Source organism: Equus caballus, unplaced genomic scaffold (assembly GCF_041296265.1).
Source record: "Equus caballus isolate H_3958 breed thoroughbred unplaced genomic scaffold, TB-T2T haplotype1-0000019, whole genome shotgun sequence".
In the NCBI taxonomy this organism is placed as follows: domain Eukaryota; kingdom Metazoa; phylum Chordata; class Mammalia; order Perissodactyla; family Equidae; genus Equus; species Equus caballus.
The window spans coordinates 3,919,813-3,934,223 of NW_027222392.1; positions in this window are offsets into that span (position 1 = coordinate 3,919,813).

A 14,411-nucleotide genomic window follows, 5' to 3' on the forward strand; every position below is an offset into this window, starting at 1 on the left:
GTTCTGGCACGTCTGAGATGTGGTTCCGGCCGGCCCGACAGGTGTTTCCACAGTGTCCGCCAAGTGGTACTGGCGTAGTTGGCAGGTGATTTTGGCATGACCGGCAGGTGGTTCCAGCAAGCCCGGCAGGTGATTCCGAAGTGTTCCCCAACTGGTTGTGGCGTAGCCGGCAGGTGATTTTTGCGTGTCCGGCAGGTGGTTCTGGCGAGTCGAGCAGGTGGTTCCGGCGTGCTCGGCAGGTGCTTCCGGGGTCATTGGCACGTGTTTCTGGCATATCTGAGAGGTGGTTCCGGCATGCCTGGCAGGTGATCCCGGAGTGTTCGCCAAGTGTTTCCGGCGTAGCCGGCAGGTGATTTTGCATGTCCAGCGGTCGTTCCGGCGGGTCGAGGCAGTGGTTCCGGCGTGTCCGGCAGGTGGTTCCGGTCTGTCCGGCAGGTGTTTCTGTGGTGTCCGGCACGAGGTTCAGTCTGAGAGGCTGTGCCGGCATGCCCCTGACGTGATTCCGGCTTGTCCCCGAAGTGGTGCTGGTGTAGCGGGCAGGTGAATATGGCGTGTCCGGCAGGTGGTTCAGGCGAGTTGAGCCTGTGGTTGCTACGTGCTCGGCAGGTGCTTCCGGCGTCTCCTGCACGTGTTTCTGGCACATCTGACTGGTGGTTCCGGCATGCCCAAAAGTTGATTCCGGTCTGTCCGGTAGGTGGTTCCGGCGTGCACGGCACGTGGTTCTGGTACGTCTCAGAGGTGGTTGCGTATGCCCAACAGGTGATTCCGGACTGTCCGCCACGTGCTTCTGGCACGTCTGAGAGGTGGTTCCAACATGCCCGGCAGGTCATTTCGGAGAGTCGTCCAAGTGGTTCTGGCGTAGCCCGCAGGTGATTTTGGCGTGTCTGGCAGGTTGTTCCGTTGTGCTTGGCAGGTGGTTCAGGCTTGGCCGGCAGGTGGTTCCAGACTGTCCAGGACGTGTTTCCAGCTTCTCCGGCAGGTGGTTCTGGTACGTCTGAGAGGTGGTTCCGCCACGGCTGGCAGGTGATTCCTGACCGTCCCCCAGGAGGTTCTGGCATAGATAGCAGTTGATATTGGCCTGTCCGGAAGGTGGTTCCAGCGAGTCGAACAGGTGGCTCCGGCGTGCTTGGCAGGTCGTTCCGGACTGTCCGGTAGGTGATTCCGGAGTGTCCGGCACGTGCTTCCGGCACGTCTGAGAGGTGGTTACGGCATGCGCGACAGGTGGTTTCGGAGTGTCCGCCAGGTGGTTCTGGCGTACCCGGCAGGTGATTTTGGCGTGTCCGGCAGGTGTTTCTGGCGATTCGAGCAGGTGGCTCCGGCATGCTCGGCAGGTGCTTCCGGCGTCTCCGGCACGTGGTTGTGGTGTGTCTGAGAGCTGGTTCCGGCATGTCCGGCAGATGATTCCGGAGTGTCCACTAAGTGGTTGTGGCATACCCGGCAGGTGATTTTAGCGTGTCAATTAGGTGGTTCCGGCGAGTCGAACAGGTGGCTCCGGCGTTCTTGGCAGGTGGTTCCGGTCTGTCCGGCAGGTGGTTCCGGCGTGTCCGGCACGTGCTTCCGGCACGTCTGAGATGTGGTTCTGGCATGCGCGACAGGTGATTTCGGAGTGTCCGCCAGGTGGTTCTGGCGTACCCGGCAGGTGATTTGGGCGTGTCCGGCAGGTGTTTCTGGCGAGTCGAGCAGGTGGCTCCGGCATGCTCGGCAGGTGCTTCCGGCGTATCCGGCACGTGGTTCTGGTGTGTCTGAGAGCTGGTTCCGGCATGTCCGGCAGATGATTCCGGAGTGTCCGCCAAGTGGTTCTGGCATACCCGGCTGGTGATTTGGGCATGTCAGGTAGGAGGCTCCGGCGTGCTCGGCAGGTTGTTCAGACGGGTTTGGCAGGTGTTTCCCGTCTGTATGGGGTGTGGTTCCAGCATCTCATGCACATGGTTCTGGCACGTCTGAGATGTGGTTCCGGCCGGCCCGACAGGTGTTTCCACAGTGTCCGCCAAGTGGTACTGGCGTAGTTGGCAGGTGATTTTGGCATGACCGGCAGGTGGTTCCAGCAATCCCGGCAGGTGATTCCGAAGTGTTCCCCAACTGGTTGCGGCGTAGCCAGCAGGTGATTTTTGCATGTCCGGCAGGTGGTTCTGGCGAGTCGAGCAGGTGGTTCCGGCGTGCTCGGCTGGTGCTTCCGGGGTCATTGGCACGTGGTTCTGGCATATCTGAGAGGTGGTTCCGGCATGCCCGGCAGGTGATTCCGGAGTGTTCGCCAAGTGTTTCCGGCGTGGTCGGCAGGTGATTTTGCATGTCCAGCGGTCGTTCCGGCGGGACGAGCCGGTGGTTCCGGCGTGTCCGGCAGGTGGTTCCGGTCTGTCCGGCAGGTGGTTCTGTGGTGTCCGGCACGAGGTTCAGTCTGAGAGGCTGTGCCGGCATGCCCCTCACGTGATTCCGGCTTGTCCCCGAAGTGGTGCTGGTGTAGCGGGCAGGTGATTTTGGCGTGTCCGGCAGGTGGTTCAGGCGAGTTGAGCAGGTGGTTGCGACGTGCTCGGCAGGTGCTTCCGGCGTCTCCGGCACGTGTTTCTGGCACATCTGACTGCTGGTTCCGGCATGCCCAAAAGTTGATTCCGGTCTGTCCGGTAGGTGGTTCCGGCGTGCACGGCACGTGGTTCTGGTACGTGTCAGAGGTGGTTGCGTATGCCCAACAGGTGATTCCGGACTGTCCGCCACGTGCTTCTGGCACGTCTGAGAGGTGGTTCCAACATGCCCGGCAGGTCATTTCGGAGAGTCGTCCAAGTGGTTCTGGCGTAGCCCGCAGGTGATTTTGGCGTGTCCAGCAGGTGGTTCCGCCGTGCTCGGCAGGTGGTTCAGGCATGGCCGTCACGTGGTTCCAGTCTGTCCAGGACGTGTTTCCAGCTTCTCCGGCAGGTGGTTCTGGTACGTCTGAGAGGTGGTTCCGCCATGGCTGGCAGGTGATCCCGGACTGTCCCCCAGGTGGTTCTGGCATAACCAGCAGTTGATATTGGCCTGTCCGGCAGGTGGTTCCAGCGAGTCGAACAGGTGGCTCCGGCGTTCTTGGCAGGTGGTTCCGGTCTGTCCGGTAGGTGTTTCCGGGGTGTCTGGCACGTGCTTCCGGCACGTCTGAGAGGTGGTTCCGTCATGCGCGACAGGTGATTCCGGAGTGTCTGCCAGGTGGTTCTGGCGTACCCGGCAGGTGATTTTGGCGTGTCCGGCAGGTGTTTCTGGCGAGTCGAGCAGGTGGCTCCGGCATGCTCGGCAGGTGCTTCCGGCGTCTCCGGCACGTGGTTCTGGTGTGTCTGAGAGCTGGTTCCGGCATGTCCGGCAGATGATTCCGGAGTGTCCGCCAAGTGGTTCTGGCATACCCAGCAGGTGATTTTGGCGTGTCAGGGAGGTGGTACCGGTGAGTCGAGCAGGTGGTTCCGGCGTGCTCAGCTGGTGGTTCAGGCGGTTCTGGCAGGTGGTATCCGTCTGTTCGGGGTGTGGTTCCGGCATCTCAGGAACACGTTTCTGGCACGTCTGAGATGTGGTTCCAGCCGGCCCGACAGGTGTTTCCGCAGTGACCGCCAAGCGGTTCTGGCGTAGTTGGCAGGTGATTTTGGCATGACTGGCAGGTGGTTCCAGCAAGCCTGGCAGGTGATTCCAAAGTGTTCACCAACTGGTTGTGGCGTAGCCGGCAGGTGATTTTTGCGTGATCGGCAGGTGGTTCTGGCGAGTCGAGCAGGTGGTTCCGGCGTGCTCGGCTGGTGCTTCCGGGGTCATTGGCACGGGGTTCTGGCATGTCTTAGAGGTGGTTCCTGCATGCCCGGCAAGTGATTCCGGAGTGTTCGCCAAGTGGTTCTGGCATAGTCGGCAGGTGATTTTGGCATGTCCGGCAGGTGGTTCAGGCGAGTTGAGCAGGTGGTTCCAACGTGCTTGGCAGCTGCTTCCGGCGTCTCCGGCACGTGTTTCTGGCACATCTGACAGGTGGTTCCGGCATGCCCGAAAGGTGATTCCGGTCTGTCCGGTAGGCGGTTCCAGCCGGCACAGCATGTGGTTCTGGTACGTCTCAGAGGTGGTTGTGCATGCCCAACAGGTGATTCCGGACTGTCCGCCACATGGTTCTGGCACGTCTGAGAGGTGGTTCCGGCATGCCCGGCAGGTCATCCCAGAGAGTCCTCCAACTGGTTCTGGCATAACACGCAGGTGATTTTGGCGTGTCTGGCAGGTTGTTCCGTTGTGCTTGGCAGGTGGTTCAGGCTTGGCCGGCAGGTGGTTCCAGACTGTCCAGGACGTGTTTCCAGCTTCTCCGGCAGGTGGTTCTGGTACGTCTGAGAGGTGGTTCCACCATGGCTGGCAGGTGATTCCGGACCGTCCCCAGGTGGTTCTGGCATAGCCAGCAGTTGATATTGGCTGTCTGGCAGGTGGTTCCAGCGAGTCGAACAGGTGGCTCCGGCGTGCTCGGCAGGTGGTTCCGGTCTGTCCGGTAGGTGATTCCGGCGTGTCCGTCACGTGCTTCCGGCACGTCTGAGAGGTGGTTCCGGCATGCGCGACAGGTGATTTCACAGTGTCCGCCAGGTGGTTCTGGCGTACCCGGCAGGTGATTTTGGCGTGTCCGGCAGGTGTTTCTGGCGAGTCGAGCAGGTGGCTCCGGCATGCTCGGCAGGTGCTTCCGGCGTCTCCGGCACGTGGTTCTGGGGTGTCTGAGAGCTGGTTCCGGCATGTCCGGCAGATGATTCCGGAGTGTCCGCCAAGTGGTTCTGGCATACCCGGCTGGTGATTTGGGCATGTCAGGTAGGTGGTTCCGGCGAGTCGAGCAGGTGGCTCCGGCGTGCTCGGCGAGTCGTTCAGACGGGTCTGGCAGGTGTTTTCCGTCTGTTCGGGGTGTGGTTCCAGCATCTCATGCACATGGTTCTGGCACGTCTGAGATGTGGTTCCGGCCGGCCCGACAGGTGTTTCCACAGTGTCCGCCAAGTGTTTCCGGCGTAGCCGGCAGGTGATTTTGCATGTCCAGCCGTCGTTCCGGCGGGTCGAGCCGGTGGTTCCGGCGTGTCCGGCAGGTGGTTCCGGTCTGTCTGGCAGGTGGTTCTGTGGTTTCCGGCACGAGGTTCAGTCTGAGAGGCTGTGCCGGCATGCCCCTCTCGTGATTCCGGCTTGTCCCCGAAGTGGTGCTGGTGTAGCGGGCAGGTGATTTTGGCGTGTCCGGCAGGTGGTTCAGGCGAGTTGAGCAGGTGGTTGCGACGTGCTCGGCAGGTGCTTCCGGCGTCTCCGGCACGTGTTTCTGGCACATCTGACTGGTGGTTCCGGCATGCCCAAGAGTTGATTCCGGTCTGTCCGGTAGGTGGTTCCAGCGTGCACGGCACGTGGTTCTGGTACGTGTCAGAGGTGGTTGCGTATGCCCAACAGGTGATTCCGGACTGTCCGCCACGTGCTTCTGGCACGTCTGAGAGGTGGTTCCAACATGCCCGGCAGGTGATTCCGGAGTGTCCGCCACGTGGTTCTGGCGTACCCGGCAGGTGATTTTGGCGTGTCTGGCAGGTGTGTTTTGCAAGTCGAGCATGTGGCTCAGGCATGCTCAGCAGGTGCTTCCGGCGTGTCTGGCACGTGGTTCTGGTGTGTCTGAGAGCTGGTTCTGGCATGTCTGGCAGATGATTCCGGAGTGTCCACCACGTGATTCTGGCGTAGCCGACAGGTGATTTTGGCCTGTCCAGCAGGTGGTTCCGGCGAGCTCGGCAGGTGGTACCGGCGTGTCCGGAACATGGTTCTGGCACGTCTGAGAGATGGTTCCGTCATGCCCGGCAGGTGATTCCGGAGTGTCCGGCATGTGGTTCTGGCACCTCTGGGAGGTGGTTCCGGCATGCCCGGCAGGTGGTTCCGGAATGTCTGCCGAGTGGTTCTGGCGTTGCCGGCAGGTGATTTTGGCGTGTCCAGCTTGTGGTTCCGGCGAGCTCGGCAGGGGATACCGGCGTGTCCGGAACATGGTTTTGGTACGTCTGAGAGATGGTTCTGGCATTCCCGGCTGTGATTCCGGAGTGTCCGGCATGTGGTTCTGGCACCTCTGAGAGGTGGTTCCGGCATGCCTGGCAGGTGGATCCGGAGTGTCTGCCGAGTGGTTCTCGCATAGCCGGCTGGTGATTTTGGCGTGTCCAGCTGGTGGTTCTGGGGAGCGGAGCAGGTGGTTCCGGCATACTCGGCAGGTGGTACCGGCGTGTCCGGAACATGGTTCTCGCAAGTCTGAGAGGTGGTTCCGCCATGCCCGGCGGGTGATTCCGGAGTGTTCGCCAAGTGGTTCTGGCGTAGCCGGCAGGTGATTTTGCATGTCCGGCAATGGTTCCGGCGAGTCGAGCCGGTGGTTCCGGCTTCCCCAGAAGGTGGTTCCGGCATGCCCGGCAGGTGATTCCGGAGTGTCCGGCATGTGGTTCTGGCACCTCTGAGAGGTGGTTCCGGCATGCCCGGCAGGTGATACCGGAGTGTCCGGCATTTGGTTCTGGCACCTCTGAGAGGTGGTTCCGGAATGCCTGGCATGTGATTCCAGAGTGTATGCCGAGTGGTTCTGGTGTAGCCGGCAGTTGATTTTGGCGTGTCCAGCAGGTGGTTTTGGCGAATCGAGCAGGTGGTTCTGGCGTGCTCGGTAGGTGCTTCCGGTGTCATTGGCATGTGGTTCCGGCATGTCCGAGAGGTGGTTCCGCCATGCCCGCAGGTGTTTCCGGAGTGTTCGGCATGTCGTTCTGGCACCTCTGAGAGGTGGTTCCGGCATGCCCGGCAGGTGGTTCCGGAGTGTCTGCCGAGTGGTTCTGGCGTAGTCGGCAGTTGATTCTGGCGTGTCCAGCAGGTGGTTCTGGGGAGTGGATCAGCTGGTTCCGGCATACTCGGCAGGTGGTACCGGCGTGTCCGGAACATGGTTCTGGCAAGTCTGAGAGGCGGTTCCGGCATGCCCGACAGGTGATTCCGGAGTGTTCGCCAAGTGGTTCTGGCGTAGCCGGCAGGTCATTTTGCATGTCCGGCGGTGGTTCCGCCAAGTCGAGCCGGTGGTTCCGGCGTGTCCGGCAGGTGGTTCTGACGTGACCGGCACGAGGTTCTGGCACGTCTGAGAGTTGGTTCCGGCATGCCCGACAGGTGATTCCGGAGTGTCCGCCACGTGGTTCTGGCATAGCCGGCAGGTGATTTTGCATGTCCGGCAATGGTTCCGGCGAGTCGAGCCGGTGGTTCCGGCATGTCCGGCAGGTGGTTCTGGCATGCCTGGCAGGTGATTCCGGAGTGTCCGGCATGTGGTTCTGGCACCTCTGAGAGGTGGTTCCGGCATGCCCGGCAGGTGATACCGGATTGTTCGCCAAGTGGTTCTGGCGTAGCCGGCAGGTGATTTTGCATGTCCGGCAATGGTTCCGGGGACTCGAGCCGGTGGTTCCGGAATGTCCGGCAGGTGGTTCTGGCATGTCCGGCAGGCGGTTCCGGCATGTCCAGCACATGGTTCCGGCATGCCCGGCAGGTGATTCCGGAGTGTCCGGCATGTGGTTCTGGCACCTCTGAGAGGTGGTTCCGGCATGCCCAGCAGGTGATACCAGAGTCTCCGGCATTTGGTTCTGGCACCTCTGAGAGGTGGTTCCGGAATGCCTGGCCTGCGATTCCGGAGTGTCTGCCGAGTGGTTCTGGCGTAGCCGGCAGTTGATTTTGGCGTATCCACTAGGTGGTTCTGGGGAGTGGATCAGCTGGTTCCGGCATACTCGGCAGGTGGTACCGGCGTGTCCAGAACATGGTTCTGGCAAGTCTGAGAGGTGGTTCCGGCACGCCCGAACGTGTGATTCCGGAGCGTCCGCCAAGTGTTTCTGGCATACCCGGCAGGTGATTTACGCCTGTCCGACAGGTGTATCTTGTGAGTCGAGCATGTGGCTGAGGCATCCTCAGCAGGTGCTTCCGGCGTCTCTGGCACGTGGTTCTGGTGTGTCTGAGAGCTGGTTCTGGCATGTCCGGCAGATGATTCCGGAGTGTCCAACAAGTGGTTCTGGTATACCTGGCAGGTGATTTTGGCGTGTCAGGAAGGTGGTTCCGGCTATTTGAGCAGGTGGATGAGGCGTGCTCGCCAGGTGGTTCAGGCGGGTCTGGCAGGTGGTTTCGGTCTGTTCGGGGAGGGGTTCCGGCATCTCAGGCACATGGTTCTGGCACGTCTGAGAGGTGGTTCCGGCCGGCCCGACAGGTGTTTCCATGGTGTCCGCCAAGTGGTTCTGGCATAGCTGGCAGGTGATGTTGGCGTGACCAGCAGGTGGTTCCAGCAAGCCCGGCAGGTGATTCCGAAGAGTTCACCAAATGGTTGTGGCGTAGCCGGCAGGTGATTTTGGCGCGTCCAGCAGGTGGTTTTGGCGAGTCGAGCAGGTGGTTCTGGCGTGCTCGGCAGGTGCTTCCGGTGTCACTGGCATGTGGTTCCGGCATGTCTGAGAGGTGGTTCCGCCATGCCCGGCAGGTGATTCCGGAGTGTTCGCCAAGTGGTTCTGGCGTAGCCGGCAGGTGATTTTGCATGTCCGGCAACGGTCCGGCGAGTCGAGCCTCTGGTTCCGGCATGTCCAGAAGGTGGTTCCGGCATGCCCGGCAGGTGATTCCGGAGTGTCCGGCATGTGGTTCTGGCACCTCTGAGAGGTGGTTCCGGCATGCCCGGCAGGTGATACCGGAGTGGCCGGCATTTGGTTCTGGCACCTCTGAGATGTGGTTCCGGAATGCCTGGCATGTGATTCCCGAGTGTCTGCCGAGTGGTTCTGGCGTAGCCGGCAGGTGATTTTGCATGTCCGGCAACGGTCCGGCGAGTCGAGCCGCTGGTTCCGGCATGTCCAGAAGGTGGTTCCGGCATGCCCGGCAGGTGATTCCGGAGTGTCCGGCATGTGGTTCTGGCACCTCTGAGAGGTGGTTCCGGCATGCCCGGCAGGTGATACCGGAGTGGCCGGCATTTGGTTCTGGCACCTCTGAGATGTGGTTCCGGAATGCCTGGCATGTGATTCCCGAGTGTCTGCCGAGTGGTTCTGGCGTAGCCGGCAGGTGATTTTGGCGTGTCCAGCAGGTGGTTCCGGCGAGCTCGGCAGGTGGTTCCGGCATGTCCGGAACATGGTTCTGGCAAGTCTGAGAGATGGTCCCGGCATGCCCGACAGGTGATTCCGGAGTGTCCGGCATGTGGTTCTGGCACATCTGAGAGGTGGTTCCGGCATGCCCGGCAGGTGGTTACGGAGTGTCTGCCGAGTGGTTCTGGCATAGCCGGCAGGTGATTTTGCATGTCCGGCAATGGTTCTGGCGTGTCGAGCCGGTGGTTCCGGAATGTCCGGCAGGTGGTTCCGTATGTCCGGCAGGTGTTTCCGGCATGCCCTGCATGTGATTCTGGAGTGTCCGGCATGTGGTTCTGGCACCTCTGAGAGGTGGTTCCGGAATGCCTGGCCTATGATTCCGGAGTGTCTGCCGAGTGGTTCTGGCGTAGCCGGCAGTTGATTTTGGCCTGTCCACTAGGTGGTTCTGGGGAGTGGATCAGCTGGTTCCGGCATACTCGGCAGGTGGTACCGGCGTGTCCAGAACATGGTTCTGGCAAGTCTGAGAGGCGGTTCCGGCATGCCCGACAGGTGATTCCAGAGTGTTCGCCAAGTGGTTCTGGCGTAGCCGGCAGGTCATTTTGCATGTCCAGCGGTGGTTCCGGCGAGTCGAGCCGGTGGTTCCGGCGTGTCCGGCAGGTGGTTCTGGCTTGACCGGCACGAGGTTCTGGCACGTCTGAGAGTTGGTTCCGGCATGCCCGACAGGTGATTCCGGAGTGTCCGCCACATGGTTCTGGCGTACCCGGCAGGTGATTTTGGCGTATCTGGCAGGTGTTTCTTGCAAGTCGAGCATTTGTGTCAGGCATACTCAGCACGTGCTTCCGGCGTGTCCGACACGTGGTTCTGGTGTGTCTGATAGCTGGTTCTGGCATGTCAGGCAGATGATTCCGGAGTGTCCACCAAGTGGTTGTGGCATACCCGGCAGGTGATTTTAGTGTGTCAGGTAGGTGGTTCCAGCGAGTCGAGTAGGTGGTTCCGGCGTGCTCGGAATGTGGTTCAGGAGGGTCTGGCAGGTGGTTTCGGTCTGTTCGGGGTGTGGTTCCTGCATCTCAGTAACATGGTTCTGGCACGTCTCATAGGTGGTTCCGGCAGGTCCGGCAGGTGTTTGCCGTCTGTCCATGTCTTGGTTCTGGCATGCCCGCAAGGTGTCCTGGAGTGTCCACCAAGTGGGTTTGGCGTAGCCGGCATATGATTTTGGCCTTTGAGGCAGGCGGTTCCGGCATGTCCAGCAGGTGGTTCCGGCGAGCTCGGCAGGTGCTTCCGGTCTCTCCGGCACGTGGTTGTGGCACGTCTGAGAGATGGTTCCGGCAAGCCCGGCAGGTGATTCCAGAGTGTCCGGCATGTGGTTGTCTCACCTCTGAGAGGTGGTTCCGGCATGCCCGGCAGGTGATTTCGGAGTGTTCGCCAAGTCGTTCTGGCGTAGCCGGCAGGTGATTTGCATGTCCGGCAATGGTTCCGGCGAGTCGAGCCGGTGGTTCCGGCGTGTCCGGCAGGTGGATCCGGTCTGTCCAGCAGGTGGTTCTGGTGTGTCCGGCACGAGGTTCTGGCACGTCTGAGAGGTTGTGTCGCCATGCACTTCACGTGATTCCGGCGTGTCCGCCAAGTGGTTCTGGTGTAGCGGGCAGGTGATTTTGGCGTGTCCGGTATGTGGGACCTGTGAGTCAAGCAGGTGGTTCCGGCGAGTGTTTCCTGTGTTTCCGGTCTGTCCGGGAGATGGTTCCGGCCTGTCCGGCACGTGCTTCTGGCACTTCTGAGAGGTTGTGCTGGCATGCCCGGCAGGTGATTCTGTAGTGTCCGCCAAGTGGTTCTGGCGTAGCCGGCAGGTGATTTTGGCGTGTCCGGCAGGTGGTTCCAGCAAGCCAGGCTGGTGATTCCGAAGAGTTCACCAAATGGTTGTGGCGTAGCCGGCAGGTGATTTTGGCGTGTCCAGCAGGTGGTTTTGGCGAGTTGAGCAGGTGGTTCCGGCGAGCTCGTCAGGTGGTACCGGCGTGTCCGGAACATGGTTCTGGCACGTCTGAGAGATGGTTCCGGTTTGCCTGGCAGGTGATTCCGGAGTGTCCGGCATTTGGTTCTGGCACCTCTGAGAGGTGGTTCCGGCATGCCCGGCAGGTGGTTCCGGAGTGTCTGCCGAGTGGTTCTGGCGTAGTTGGCAGGTGATTCTGGCGTGTCCAGCAGGTGGTTCTGGGGAGTGGATCAGCTGGTTCCGGCATACTCGGCAGGTGGTACCGGCGTGTCCGGAACATGGTTCTGGCAGGTCTGAGAGGTGGTTCCGGGATGCCCGACAGGTGATTCCGGAGTGTTCGCCAAGTGGTTCTGGCGTAGCCGGCAGGTCATTTTGCATCTCCGGCGGTCGTTCCGGCGAGTCGAGCCGGTGGTTCCGGCGTAGCCGGCCGTTGATTTTGGCGTGTCCACTAGGTGGTTCTGGGGAGTGGATCAGCTGGTTCCGGCATACTGGGCAGGTGGTACCGGCGTTTCCAGAACATGGTTCTGGCAAGTCTGAGAGGTGGTTGCGGCATGCCCGTCAGGTGATTCCGGAGCATCTGCCAAGTTTTTCTGGCGTACCCGGCAGGTGATTTTGGCATGTCCGACAGGTGTTTCTTGCGAGTCGAGCAGGTGGCTCAGGCATGCTCAGCTGGTGCTTCCGGCATCTCTGGCACTTGGTTCTGGTGTGTCTGAGAGCTGGTTCTGGCATGTCCGGCAGATGATTCCGGAGTGTCCACCAAGTGGTTCTGGTATACCTGGCAGGTGATTTTGGCGTGTCAGGAAGGTGGTTCCGGCTAGTTGAGCAGGTGGATCAGGCGTGCTCGCCAGGGGGTTCAGGCGGGTCTGGCAGGTGGTTTCGGTCTGTTCGGGGTGTGGTTCCGGCATCTCAGGCACATGGTTCTGGCACGTATGAGAGGTGGTTCCGGCTGGCCCGACAGGTGTTTCCGGAGTGTCTGTCAAGTGGTTTTGGCGTAGCTGAAAGGTGATGTTGGCGTGACCGGCAGGTGGTTCCAGCCAGCCCGGCAGGTGATTCCGGAGTGTCTGCCGAGTGGTTCTGGCGTAGCGGGCAGGTGATTTTGGCGTGTCCAGCAGGTGGTTTTGGCGAGTCGAGCAGGTGGTTCTGGCATGCTCGGCAGGTGCTTCTGGTGTCATTGGCATGTGGTTCCGGCATGTCTGAGAGGTGGTTCCGCCATGCCCGGCAGGTGATTTCGGAGTGTTCGCCAAGTGGTTCTGGCGTAGCCGGCAGGTGATTTTGCAAGTCCGGCAATGGTTCCGGCGAGTCGAGCTGGTGGTTCCGGCATGTCCGGCAGGTCGTTCCGGCAAGCCCGGCAGGTGATTCCGGAGTGTCCGGCATGTGGTTCTGGCACCTCTGAGAGGTGGTTCCGGCATGCCCGGCAGGTGATACCGTAGTCTCCGGCATTTGGTTCTGGCACCTCTGAAAGGTGGTTCCGGAATGCCTGGCATGTGATTCCGGAGTGTCTGCCGAGTGGTTCAGGCATATCCGGCAGGTGATTTTGGCGTGTCCAGCAGGTGGTTCCGGCGAGCTCGGCAGGTGGTTACGGCATGTCCGGAACATAGTTCTGGCACGTCTGAGAGGTGGTTCCGGCATGCCCGACAGGTGATTCCGGAGTGTTCGCCAAGTGGTTCTGGCGTAGCCGGCAGGTCACTTTGCATGTCCGGCGGTCGTTCCGGCGAGTCGTGCCGGTGGTTCCGGCATAGCCGGCAGTTGATTTTGGCGTGTCCACCAGGTGGTTCTGGGGAGTGGATCAGCTGGTTCCGGCATACTCGGCAGGTGGTACCGGCGTGTCCAGAACATGGTTCTGGCAAGTCTGAGAGGTGGTTCCGGCACGCCCGACAGGTGATTCCGGAGCGTCCGCCAAGTGTTTCTGGCGTACCCGGCAGGTGATTTTGGCATGTCCGACAGGTGTTTCTTGCGAGTCGAGCAGGTGGCTCAGGCATGCTCAGCTGGTGCTTCCGGCATCTCTGGCACGTGGTTCTGGTGTGTCTGAGAGCTGGTTCTGGCATGTCCGGCAGATGATTCCGGAGTGTCCACCAAGTGGTTCTGGCATACCCACCAGGTGATTTTGGCGTGTCAGGAAGGTGGTTGCGGCTAGTTGAGCAGGTGGATCAGGCGTGCTCGCCAGGGTGTTCAGGCGGGTTTGGCTGGTGTTTTCGCTGTGTTCCGGTTGTGGTTCCGGCATCTCAGGCACATGGTTCTGGCACGTCAGAGAGGTGGTTCCAGCCGACCGACAGGTGTTTCCGGAGTGTCCGCAAATTGGTTCTGGCGTAGCTGGCAGGTGATGTTGGCGTGACTGGCAGGTGGTTCCAGCCAGCCCGGCAGGTGATTCCGAAGAGTTCACCAAATGGTTGTGGCGTAGCCGGCAGGTGATTTTGGCGTGTCCAGAAGGTGGTTCTGGGGAGTGGAGCAGGTGGTTCCGGCATACTCGGCAAGTGGTTCCGGCGTGTCCGGCACATGGTTCTGGCACGTCTGAGAGGTGGTTCCGGCATGCCCGGCAGGTGATCCCGGAGAGTCCTCCAAGTGGTTCTGGCATACCCCGCAGTTGTTTCTGGTGTGTCCGGCAGGTGGCTCTGGTGAGTCGAGCAGGTGGTTCCGGCGTGCTCGGCAGGTGGTTCTGGCAGGTCCGGCAAGTGTTTGCCGTCTGTCCATGACGTGGTTCCGGCATGCCCGCAAGTTGATTATGGAGTGTCCACCAAGTGGTTTTGGCGTAGCTGGCATATGATTTTGGCCTCTGAGGCAGGTGGTTCCGCCATGTCCAGCAGGTGGTTCCGGCGAGCTCGGAAGGTGCTTCCGGTCTCTCTGGCAAGTGGTTGTGGCACGTCTGAGAGATGGTTCCGGAATGCCTGGCATGTGATTCCGGAGTGTCTGCCGAGTGGTTCTGACGTAGCCGGCAGTTGATTTTGGCATGTCCACTAGGTGGTTCTGGGGAGTGGATAAGCTGGTTCCGGCATACTCGGCAGGTGGTACCGGCGTGTCCAGAACATGGTTCTGGCAAGTCTGAGAGGTGGTTCCGGCATGGCCGACAGGTGGTTCCGGTCTGTACGGCTGGTGGTTCTGGGGTGTCCGGCACGAGGTTCTGGCACGTCTGAGAGGTTGTGTCAGCATGCCATTCACGTGATTCCGGCTTGTCCGCCAAGCGGTTCAGGTGTAGCGGGCAGGTGATTTTGGCGTGTCCGGCAGGTGGGACGGGTGAGTCCAGCAGGTGGTTCCGGCGATTGTTTCCTGTGTTTCCGGTCTGTCCGGGAGATGGTTCCGGCCTGTCCGGCACATGCTTCTGGCACTTCTGAGAGGTGTGCTGGTATGCCCGGCAGGTGATTCTGGAGTGTCCGCCGAGTGGTTCTGGCATAGCTGGCAGGTGATATCGGCGTGTCCGG